Source organism: Sander lucioperca, chromosome 17, assembly GCF_008315115.2.
Source record: "Sander lucioperca isolate FBNREF2018 chromosome 17, SLUC_FBN_1.2, whole genome shotgun sequence".
Classification (NCBI taxonomy): Eukaryota; Metazoa; Chordata; class Actinopteri; order Perciformes; family Percidae; genus Sander; species Sander lucioperca.
In genome coordinates, this window is record NC_050189.1 from 3,930,455 (window position 1) to 3,943,557 (window position 13,103).

Here is a 13,103-nt window from a genome sequence, read left to right on the forward strand (position 1 = left end):
AGAATCCCCCATTGTTAACCCTCGGGGGCCACATATTACTACTAAATTCTAGCTTTGAGAGTGAATTACATTTCATCATATGTTTCATGCTTAGCCTGATCTTCACAACAGCAACAGTAGCCATGTAGTAGAAACTGGTGCATCATTTTATGGTGCCAATAAAAAAAAAAAAGTTTCATCGTAAAAAGATAAGCTGCCACATCAATTTGATAATTTTGTTGCAAGGGGACTGAAGGACTTTATGAATATTTTTATTTTATTTATTGTGGTGTTAATGGTAATGTTATGTGGAAAGAAATCCACAGAAAATGAAAGTTACTTAGCTTTGGAAATTGCACAGATCTTTAAAGTTGAACATGGAAGTTAGCCAGAAACCATTTCTGATGTTCTGAGCAAAGTCCTGGTGATGCAGCAATTTTCCCTGGCTTGCTCCAAGTCCAGATGCTTTTGCCTCATAACAGCTGCACTCGTGGATGATCCATTTGACTAATAGACCAGTATTTAAATGCATCTGTTCAGAGGAAGCAGTTGTGTTCCAAACAGGCACATTGTGAACCGATGACACTTTCACTGGAACAGAAAGCAGACAATGTAAAAAGTAGGTGCTGGATTATTAAACCACCAAGCTAAGGCAGATGCTTACTGATCTTTAATCATTGGCAAACCTAATAACTGCACTTCACCATACCACAGAAAAGCAGTAAAGTACAGTTGCTGTTGCCTGCATATGTTTTAAGGTCAATCAGGGCGTTATGCAGTGCAGGAGTGTCCGTTTCCATCCCCTGTGTGTGTAATAGGTTTTACCATAGACTGTTAATATTAATGGACAAAGCATCCGGTTCGACGAAGTGCTGCAAATGCGGAAGTGCCTTAAACCTGCATTCTATCTGAATTCCAGCAGGGGGCGACACATGTGGTTGCAAAAGGAGGTTGGTTTCTGTAGAAGTCTATGAGAAAGTGACCCACTTCTCACTTGATGTATTACCTCAGTAAACATTTTCATAATGAGTTCATGGTCTCAATTGCTCAACACGTCAACACAGAATGATGTTCATTTTTTGAATTATGGTCTCGTTGATTTTAAAATCGGCGATAAAGCAGGGGTTGATTTAGGGCATGGCTATGATGTGATTGCCAGTGAAAGTGTGTAACATAGAGTGTAAGCAGCGTTGCCAAGCTCCTCCCTCACTCCTCCCTCACTCCTCCCTCTCGTCTAAAATCGTCAACATTTGCAACCAGGATGGCTGCGCCCATAACGGCAAACTCGACGACTCATAGCAGAGCTCCACAAACCAATGGGTGACGTCACACATGCTCTGTCCATTAATATTATACAGTCTATGGGTTTTACCCTCCTAAGACTATAGACTTCATTAGAAGAGCAAGGTTATCGTGACTCTAGTTCTACGAGCACAAGCAAGTACATGCAGATTTCAGCGCCAAGCTCCACAAAAGAAAGCAGATGAACTTATAGAGCATGTTAGAGGGTTCTGCCTGTATTCATAGAACTGGAGTTTCAATGCATAACCTCCATTTAGCATAAAAAAGAAAAGTATGCAGCTTTCACAAAAGTCATTTGTATTAATAAAGGTAGGTCCAACAGAGCAACAAACCAGCAGCCAAATGATAAGATGTGTTGTAATCAGGTTAGCCAATTTTATTTGGAAGAGAAAAAGAAGGCGATTGATGACATTTTCAGCCAAATTGTCCGTATGTAAACACCCATCACAATTGTATGAGGGGCCGTCAGGGACATTATTCAGAATTACCTCTCACAAACACATGTGAAATCCTCTTACATACACTACTGAAACACTCTCACATAAACAACTGGAAGATTATTCGCTCGCACACACTACTGAAACGCTCTCATACATACAAGTGAAACGCTCTTATATACACTACTGAAACGCTCTCACACATACAAGTGAAACGCTCTTATATACACTACTGAAACGCTCTCACACATACAAGTGAAATGCTCTTATATACACTACTGAAACGCTCTCACACATACAAGTGAAACGTTCTTATATACACTACTGAAAAGCTCTCTTACACGCATAACATTTTGCATAAACTACAAAAAAGCTTTACCACATACTAGTAAAATGTGTTCATATTGATTGAGAGACTATGGGCAGAACTCAATAGAGTAGTATCTAGACACTTTATAAACATCTTTAACTTCATGGAGGAACAGGGTGTACTGGATTCATTGAATGAACTACATTTATTTTGTCTGCATTGTGTTTATTTATCAAGGATTGAAAGAGCAGTAACAGAATTCATCAATGGAACAACCATGGCCTCTCCACACAAGGGGGGCAGACACCTCTCCAGCTGTGGCATTCAGGTGTCATTAATAATGCAGAAATCCATCCAGTTATAAACAGCATTTTTGATGCCGATAACTACTATGGCATTGATGAAGAAGGGCCATTACCTGAACTTCAAACCAATAATAATGTTGTAATTCCAGACATACTGTAGATGTAATAATTAATGAGACCACAATGAACATTATATCATTATTTTTTTTCACTTCTGCACTTTCTTCAGTGAATAACATGGGAGTTATGTTAAGGTTTGTTAAAATGTTTTCTTCACTTGTGCAGTGTATTCTGTGAATTAAAGTTGTAAAACATTTTATGAGAAATAAATGAACCTGATAAACATTTGTTTAAAGGAACGAACATTCAAAGACAGGACAAAAGAGACAAACAGAGACTTAAACAGGCAGAGGGAGAAACAGACAGACACATCAGAGAAGCAAACAGATTGATAGACAAATAAGAGACAGAAAGTGAGTCACAGAAAGGGATACAGAGCATATGTTCAGCTTAATTGTTTAAATTTTAACTGTCGAAACAAGTATATGTTAAAAGAAAGTTTGGTAAGAATATAAAACATGCCGTTAAAAATAAATGTAAATATGTTTTAAAACATAGGCTGACTGAGTCAACTGAATTGGGGTGAAACTATATAAAATACATAAGTTATATTGCATACGGCATTCAGAAATGAAAATAACTGTCTTGTTTTAAACTTTTTTCAGAAAGCAGAAAGGTAGAGACAAACAGAGAAAGTGAGACACAGATAGAAAAAGTTTTCAGAGCATGACATGTTCATGCCCTGCCAAACCCATATGTGTTTCCTAATGCAAAGTCAAACTTCTCCTTGAACAGTTGGTAAGACACATGTAGTGGCAACTTGATGCAGTTAACACATGTGTTGGCAAGAGTGAACATTGATGTAGAGAAGCCATCATCTCCTTTGTGAATGAACTGGACAGAAGGAGTTGGGGAAAAGCTGATAGGTGGTACCACAGATGCTCCAGTTGTGAAGGCCAATATCTTCTCTAGTTTGGATGGCCCTTCTTCTGTAAAAACAAAAATATCAGTGGTAGTTGGCCCAATTAATGTGTATGTGAATCATCTCTAAAGCAATTAACATCAGCTGATACTGAATAAATTGTCCAGTAAGCGTATTTCACTTCTCAAAACCAAAGCGTCTAAAATCTGAATCAGCTGAAACTGAATAAATTGTCCAGTAAGCGTATTTCACTTCTCAAAACCAAAGCGTCTAAAATCTGAATGCCTCTTATAGCAATGGATTTATAACAGGTCTTTCATCTTTCAACATTCGCAGGTTGCTTTGTGATAATGTTACGACTACCAAGAGAATAAAATAAAAAGAATGATACTAAAAAAACAGATGCATCAGTTTATTTGACCATTAAACTATTAATTACCTTCTGCATCTTGGAGATAGTCCCTCCTCAGCAGCTCTCTTGTTGCTCCCTTCTGGAGAGAGATGAATGCTGAAAAGATCATCCACCTGGTCAGCAGTCAGTGTATTCGGCTCATAGCAGAACAGGGGTCGAAAGCTGTCTTCGTATTTGGTCCAGAACCCCAAGAGTTTTCAGTCCTTCACAGAATCTGTACAAACAACATGGAATAATTGTACAATCCATAATTCAATTGTACACTGTCAAATTGTCCCTTGGTTTTTTATAATATATTTTGTGAAGCTAGTCTTACACCTTGTTGGTCAATGGTTAAAATTATTACTCCTTTTGAGATTGATCTGACTGTACAACAACTAACACTGAATACCTTTTGAAATGGACCTTGAACCCTGTGGATGACCTGAAACATGCCAATGTCTTGTACCAACAGATCCCTGTCTGTTATCGACCGCATAGGCCTCAGACATCCTGCATTGGCCAAGTAGTCAAACAAAGGTGCATTTGACTTCTCAAGGTCCTCAAGGGTTGTACTTTCAGATACCTAGCATCACAAGAAGCAGCAAGATGGCTTGTTATGGAAGTTTCTTATTAGTCATTTAACTTATTAGTACGAACCCAGACACTAGTGGTCTGCATACTACAGAATGCCTAGAGGTCCCCTAACAGTTCATGGCAGTGCAGATTGTTTTCCCACACATTGCTACAATGTGATAAATAAGAAGGAAAATATGCTTTGCTGTCGACACTTGTCCGTTGAATAGTGGTGGCATTCAAACTACAACATATGGAAAAAGTGGGCTGATACTCCTTTTCAAAATGGAAAACAACCAGAGAACCTTTTAATGTAAACTAATTCAGGGTACCCCCAGGATCCTCCAACTTAAATTCAAGGCTTTTTAAGACCTTTTTAATACCATTTCAAATTAAATTCAATGCCACCTTCGTACCCATTCCGACAGAAGTATGAGGGGAAAATGTAAAATCTGTATACATTTTTCAACCCTAGAAAATAAGTAAGCTACTTGAATTAAATAAAACATATTATTTAAATTATCAGTCATATTTAATACAATTTATTGGAATATAATATAATCCAATAAAATAAGATATATTACACTGCATAATGAGCACTTTTACTTTTAGTACTTAAATTACTATTACTATTTTGATAATACTTTTGTACTTTAACTTAAGGGAGATGTTGAATTGTAACTGACAAGTAATTTGTAACTCTACAACACAGTTTTGTCCTACTTTTACTGCAATACATGATCTGAGTAAGTCTTCCACCTCTGTAAATCACCAACAACAGTCGTGCATGAAAACCTGCAGCAATGTTTAACACTGAAAACACACAGCTCAGTTCAGCGTTTACTTGCAGCTCTGCTACAGTAGCAGATAACCGTTAACGTTACCCGCCGGTCACTTTGTCTCTAAACAGTCCGCTCACACTGAAGTCCTGCACGGATCAACAGATATTAGAGTCCGACGGCTGCTCGCTCTGTTTGTTATAAGACGCACACTGAGCAGATTAATGCGCTCACAGATCCAATCTTTGCAGTTGTTACCGCTCGGTGTTTGGCTAGCCAATAAGCCGTTAGCCTGTTAGCTTGAGCTTTGCCTGAAGATGCCGAGCGGCCAGCCAGGCTCCGAAAACACCGACACATTCCGCACATCCTCTGCTCAGTTTAACTGCTATCCCCCCGTTACCGGTCAGAGAGGCGTGTTTACTTTGTGTCTCGGTCCTCCGGTGCGTCCAGCAACGGGCTCCGGTCAGTTTTTAATTAGCCTACATTAGAAACAGTTAATTTTGTTACGGTATCAACTTAATCCTAGGAAAGGCAAAAAATATAAGACCTTTGTAACGAAATCCAAGACTTTGTATAACAAATTCAAGGCTTTTAAGGCCTTAATTTGAGATTATCAAAATTAAGACTTTTTTGATGCTTTTAAGACCCCGTGGGTACCCTGTAATTCTAATGCAGTATAACATTTAAAAGCTATCAACTGACCTTTTTGACTTTTGCTGGCAAGAGTTCTGTGTCAGCTATGTCTTCTAGTTTTGGATTTGCTGAACTATTGACCAGAAGACAAAATACTGTTGGCGAGAGGAAGTTTGGTGGTGGACCGCCATGTACCAAGCTCACTGCAATGGCTTTGCCAGCAATATAGTACCAGTCCTCTCTTAGAGCTGCAAAACAATGGCATAGAAGGAAAAACAATATTGATAAATACCACATTTCGGCAAACAAAAACTGGCTGTCAATTACAGGCCGGGTCTCGAATGATGACCGGGGCCATGGCCATGGTTGAAAAATAAAAGCTAAAACATGTGGTGTCACATGAGTGGAGAAGTGAGCTGCAATATAATATGCATGCCAAGGATGATGTACATTTCCAATAACTTAATCTAATAAATTCAGCAATATAATTTTGCTTGGTCCAGGGTGAAAAATACTGACTTGTCCTTTTCAGTGTGACTATCCAAATTCAGTCACTGTGGATGCATTTCTTAGCAAAACTGGATTGTATAGTACCATACATGCTCCACAAGATGACAGTAGCCAAATTTCAAGGGCCATATGGGAACGTTGCAAGTCAAAGTTTTCCACAACACATCGCTGCAAGTGTTTCATGAAACTGTAGAGGGATTTTAATTGAAAACAGATACAGAAAGTGCTGAGTTTGAATTTACCACCTAATGCAGTAACTGTAACAGGGCAAACAGGGGCAGATTAAAACAACGCTTCACACTAAAATATGACCAATTATGCTTAAAGCTCTGCCTCTAAAAACTTTGTCTTCTTGCTCCAATTAACTGTGTGACTGGATCAAGTATATTTTAAAACAAATGCTGTGCAAATGTTTGTAATAATCATCAAAGTAAGAGGAAAAAAGAGGCATTTACCTGACATTGTCTGGAATGTGGTCACCAAAGCCATCCCTGATGTGTTCTAAAACCGTCTGGTGATCCCAGTCCTTCTGTAATTCAAAAGCACTGAGGATGTGTCCATGTTTGTGTAACCATGATTTTGGACCTTGTTTGCACACTACTCCCCATGATTGATTAGGGAGTAGTATTACGTCCTTGTTGAAATGGTCATGCTGCTGTGTCCTGACTCTGAAATAATAATGTAACAATCAGACCACATGAAAACAGCCAGTACAATATAAGTCATACTGCTATAGGAAATACAATACAAAATACTAACCACCACCCCCATCAATATTATATAAATAATGGGTAGTGGTTATCAATATCAGTTATATTTAACCCATTAATATTCATATTTTAGGTCAAATATATTCATTTTAACCAATTTTATCACTTCAAGCCCTGAACACTCTTATTTACGTGATTTCTCTCTGAGCCATAAATCTACCATGAAAAACCACACATCTGCCCTTCCCTTTAACACAGACTCATTCGCTATTGTAGGCTGTGGACAGGGCATGGAAGGTCATAATTTGTCAACTGAGGTGTCAAACACAAGGTCAGAGTTCAGCAGCCACCTTGAAATAGGACTGGTGTTTCTGAGTGACATAAATGTAATGTAAACAGGGGATATGTAATAAACGTCATTCCTTTATGCTGAAACATAGCTGAGAAATAAGCAAAGACAAAAAAGTGGGCATACATAAAAAGTATTTTTATGTATAATCAGTATTTTTTTACTAAAGTACTTGACTTAAAACTTCAAATACTGATGAAGGATGTATTTAATCACAGCAGTAATATGCAGTGAAGATCATCACTGGTAAATGTATTATTGCTTCAGTGTGGGGCAGAAAATAACAGAGGATTTACAGAGTGTAACAGTAACAACAGTCAGTAACATTAGTTTAAGACATGGCACTGTTCAAGTAAACAACCAATATGGCCAAATAACAACATTAGATTATGCTTGGTGCAACAGCAGTGTAGAAATGACTTATAACATAATGGAAGTGATGAAGAAACATTTAGTAAATGGAAGTTAGGCTTTGGAGAGAGATATACAGTACAGTAGACATGTGAACTGATATTCTTTTAGGTGAGCTTTAGTTACATTTCAGTGGATAAAACATGTTTAACTGCAGCTGCCCTCATTTTATCGATATCAAGCGGCATCCACACAACAGGTGAAGAACAGCTGATTTTACTACCTGCTGACGTACCACCACGTGACTCACATTGCCGTATGTTACCATAGCAACCACGCTACAAACAATACTAAGTTAGCTGCATGAATGTAGCTGGCACCTACATGCACCTAATTCGACAGTGTACCTATCTGGGCCCTCTGCAAGACATACGCAAAGTTTGCATTAGATCTAAGACTCTTAGGACCCGCGGAAACCCTGTATTAGGGTGGTAGTGAGGGCTCAATCCCATGCATGTTTGTAGTGGAGGCACAAACAGCTAACTGTTTAGCTCAGTACCATGCCTTGTTGCGTTGCGTTACGTTGGATTAAACAATAATTTAGAAAAAAAACTATTTATAATTACCTTTTCCTCCTCGCGGCTGATGTCCAAGAGCTGAAGCGTTGCGCTTGATAACGTGGCGCACACACTCTCTGGACTGGAGCTGCAGTTGGCAGTGTCATGCTGCTATGCTGTCCGGAGCATAGGTCTGGAGGGGAAAAGCGACGCTATGTGACTGTCCAGTGTGTCGCGGCTTGAAGTTGCAACGGTCGGTTGCTGCCCGACTGTTGTCGCATTTGACAAGGTTCTGGTGGTCTCCGCTGATGCCAGTACAGTGTGAAGTAATGCTGCTGCCTCGGTTAGGCTGCTTGCAGGCTGTTGGGCATACATTAGTGTTGCGAAAAATGTGGCTGACGATCAACACGTGAATTGCGCTGTGAATTGCACATTTTTGTTGAACGGAAGCCCTTCCGGTTTTACTGAAACACCTTCCATTTTGACTGAAATGCCTTCCAGTTTTACTGAAACACCTCTCACACACTATAGTGAAATCCTTTCACACATTATAGTGAAAAGCTCTCATATAACCAAGTGAAACACCTCTCACACACTATAGTGAAATCCTTTCACACATTATAGTGAAATATTATATATATATTTTATATATTATATATTATGGCCATTCCTCCGGCTTTAGGCTGGACAGTCCAGCTGCAGGCGCAGCCTTAATCCTGACACTCATTTGTCCTCCTTTTGAGAAAATAATAAAAAGGTCCGCCTTTTGACACATTACCTTGTTAGTTTAATACTTATTGGCTAAAAATGTGTCAAAAAAGCTGTGTCAAAATAAGTAATTTCATTGGTTACATTTTCAACACATGGCTAATTTTAATATTCAAATGAGCCATGTGTTGACCACCAGGCTGTCAATCAAGCTCTCAGCGACAGAGAACATAATGTTAACTAACGTAGGTTGTTGGACTAAAATTCTGAAAATGCTCATACTTTTATGTATAGGCAAAGCCTAGGCAAAGCCTATACATCTGAAACAGAAGGTGCTGTATTTTTTTCACCCTTTATCTATCCAGATAAAAACATTAAGAACAGTTTCTGTATGATGTTTATTAGACCTATGTAATCTGAATTGGAAGGGCCCGTTGTCATGAGCTGTATCTTGTATATTTATTATTAGCTATGTGTTATGTGTATGCACCTTTATGTAATCTGGTGGAAAAGATAAGATAAGATATTCCTTTATTTGTCCCACAATGGGAAAATTCCAATGTTACAGCAGCAAAGTGGATAGAGAAAAAAACATAAATACAAAATAACAGTAAGAATCCACAAACAGATAACACAAATAGTAGCAGCAGCAGCAGTTGCACATGGGCAATAGATTGCACAGTGAAAATGGAATGGTATTGCACAGTATTTATTGCACATTGTTATTATATATAAATATTATTATATATAATATAATATATATTCATTAATTATTATTATTGATGCTGAGAATTTTAACATATTAAAATTTAAAACGGGATCATACTAAACAAATATCTGTTTGCGTGTCCCTGTGTATGCAAAGTGTCCTCCTTTTTGATATGAAGGAAATGGCCACCCTAGTGTCCCGGTGGAAGCGGCATTAAAACATGAAATAAAACACAAAAACTCTCTCAAACAACATCTTTAGAGAGGGCAGGACTTCAGAGAGTTACAGTGAAAAAATAATGAACAAAAAGAGAATAAAAGTTAAGAAGTTAAAAAAAGCAAACTCAAAGGCTGGAGTAATGTAACAGGCAGCATGCAGCTTTTGCGCACGCGCACTACTGATCATCTTAATTTATATATATATATAAAAGCGTTTCACTGTATGTGTGACATGCTCCAACAACACCATGACAAATTCCTCGTATGTGCAACGTACTTGGCAATAAAGCCCTTTCTGATTCTGATTCTGAGAGCGTTTCAGTAGTGTATATAAGAGTGTTTCACTTGTGTGTATGAGAGCGTTTCAGTAGTGTATATAGGAGCGTTTCACTTGTATGTATGAGATCGTTTCAGTAGTGTATATAAGAGCGTTTCACTTGTATGTGTGAGAGCGTTTCAGTAGTGTATATAAGAGCGTTTCACTTGTATGTGTGAGAGCGTTTCAGTAGTGTATATAAGAGCGTTTCACTTGTATGTGTGAGAGCGTTTCAGTAGTGTATATAGGAGCGTTTCACTTGTATGTATGAGATCGTTTCAGTAGTGTATATAAGAGCGTTTCACTTGTATGTGTGAGAGCGTTTCAGTAGTGTATATAAGAGCGTTTCACTTGTATGTGTGAGAGCGTTTCAGTAGTGTATATAAGAGCGTTTCACTTGTATGTGTGAGAGCGTTTCAGTAGTGTATATAAGAGCGTTTCACTTGTATGTATGAGAGCGTTTCAGTAGTGTGTGCGAGCGAATAATCTTCCAGTTGTTTATGTGAGAGTGTTTCAGTAGTGTATGTAAGAGCATTTCACATGTGTTTGAGAGGTAATTCTGAATAATGTCCCTGATGGCCCCTCATAATTTTGGTTCAACTTTAACCTGCTGTACTTGAATTGTGCATGCACACAGTTTTCATGTGCAAATACGGATTATTACCAACATTTCTGCAGCACTCACCCACAATTACATTTTCTCTACATTAAGAGCACCTTAGAGGGCACTTTATCACATTTTGTCCACTGAAAGGGCACCCTAGAGGGTGCTGCATCATGTTTTCTCAACTGTAGATTTCTTTCAACCACACTTTTTCCATTCCTTTAAGACCTTTCGAATTTACAGCACATACAGCTAAAGCAGTAACCCAGGCAACACAGAAATTAGTGAAAATGACAGGTTGTGAAATATACACATTGTATACAATACAAGTGTTCATAGTTCATAGGTTCTACAGTAACCTATGTGCTTATATTCACACATGCATATTTACAGGAATACAACATGTATTAAAGTGCCAAACAGGTTATTGCACATTCATGTCACACCTAATACACAAACAAGCACATTTTCCACATTTTGAGCCAATATTTCCACATTGGCTCAATCACATTTGCCATGACTAGATTTCCCTATTTTGCCCAAGTACTACTACTGTGTTGTGTTTATGCTATTTCTGGTATTTCCTACCCATCATCCACTTCATCACCTCTCCGCCATTTCTAAGTGCTGTGTTTTACCACTCTTATTACCATTTTGGGAGGGGGTGAGGAAAGGGAGAAAAAAAACAATAGCACAGTGAAAGGAAGTACAGCCAATACAACAAATCAGCATTACTTGGTATGCATGGAACAGCCGAAATTGGCATGTGGCAGTAGGCCAGCAGTGCATTGCATTAGTCAGATGCCCTTGGTGTAATAAAATGCAGTAGAAGGAAAGAATGAAAAACAAAAAAAATTGGCGTTTTCTGCATATTTAAATCTTAAAAAGGGAGCTGCTGAACAATGTCTGGGCGGAAGCTCAGACCAGCTGAGAAGATCGAAGCAACGGCTGCAGGATTACGCTGGACTAAATGACATGACATTCACTATGACAAATGATTTCCTCCTGTTGAGAGAAAATGTAAAGCTACAATAAGCCCATTGTGTAATTGTTTACAGCTGTGCAGAGAACAATATATATTACTCAGAATGTAAATTTTTTTTTTTATTTGGCTGGATTGCAGCAAAGCATGGGCCAGCCATATAAATGCAAAAGTCTGTCACTGAGTGAGTGAAGATACACAACTGGTCGGTCAAGTTGGAGTTTTTTCAGAGTGGCCAATGTTTCTGCTAGTAATGTCTTTGCCTCTGCGATCAATCATCTGATCCACTTCCTCAATACACACGTGTTTGTTCCTCTACCTGCAAAGCTCGACCAAGAAAGCCTCATTTAAGAAATGAAGTGGTAACCCTAAAATTTCGCAGTTTTTGGTGCCACTGTTTTTTTGTATCTGTAGACATTTATTTTTTTCCTGTATATGTGTTTTAAACGTGGTGTTTCTATCCCATATGTGTAGAGTGGTGACACTGTTGATGCATAAAAGTAGCGTGTTGTGGGCGTAGCGAGGTGTGGTTGAGTGAGAGAGACAAATGAGTGACGGTGGATGTGATCGGAGCAGACAGGTGTTGGCAAGAAATTAACAGTACAGTTGTCAAGTGGTAGTAAATGTTCAGTGAAAGTTTCAGTTTGTCCATGAATAAATGCTGTAGGAACCCTGTGCAGGGAAGTTTTCCATAAGACCAACATTTGAGGCTGTGGACATGCTCAAAATTGTCATGGGAAGCAACCTAGGCCTGGTCTCTTTTACAAAGTAACATGAATTACAGAATAACACTTAAGATGAGTAATTCAGAACAACAAATTGTTGAAAATAGCATTATTTCATTGTTGAAACTATTCAGTTAATGCAGTCCTCTATTATTTGTCTCAAACTAGATTAACCATTCACCTTGTACCTTCAGTACACTTTCAGGAACAAATATTACTGGGACCACTACAGAAAATTGCAGATGAACATTTAATATCCAGGAATTGACATTACAGACACTACTGCTTACCATCCCTGCAACAATTTGGCCACAATTTAGCACATTGACCATACACGTTCCAGCCTTTGCTTTCACAAAGTGTTGTTGGTAATACATTTGGGCTCTGTCAGCTTATTTCTTTTCACTGGAGAAGATGTCTGATATATCATGAATTCACTTTGTCTGAGTGTATCTTGATTTACAGTCACAGTACTGTGTCCACTCCGAAAGAAACGCAGGGGCGATTCCAGGATGGTTTTTTTTTAACGGGGTGGCACAGGGAGGACCAATAATCAGTCAGGGGGAGCCCAGGGGATTTAATCAGAATACAGCATAGAAACTCTACTCAGAAATATAGGAAATATTGGATAGGATAGAACAACACAATGCAATTTTGCTAAATAAAACAC

The 13,103-nt window shown here is 38.5% G+C and overlaps 1 long non-coding RNA gene across 1 annotated transcript; it reads right to left on the reverse strand.

The window, feature by feature from the left end:
- Positions 1-2,701: 2,701 nt before the first annotated feature.
- Positions 2,702-8,504, reverse strand: LOC118493666. The gene is made up of 3 exons (XR_004895609.1): positions 8,241-8,504; positions 3,755-3,941; positions 2,702-3,382 (listed from the first exon to the last, which is right to left on the reverse strand). It is a non-coding gene; the product is annotated as an uncharacterized LOC118493666 (long non-coding RNA).
- Between the last annotated feature and the right edge of the window lie 4,599 nt (positions 8,505-13,103).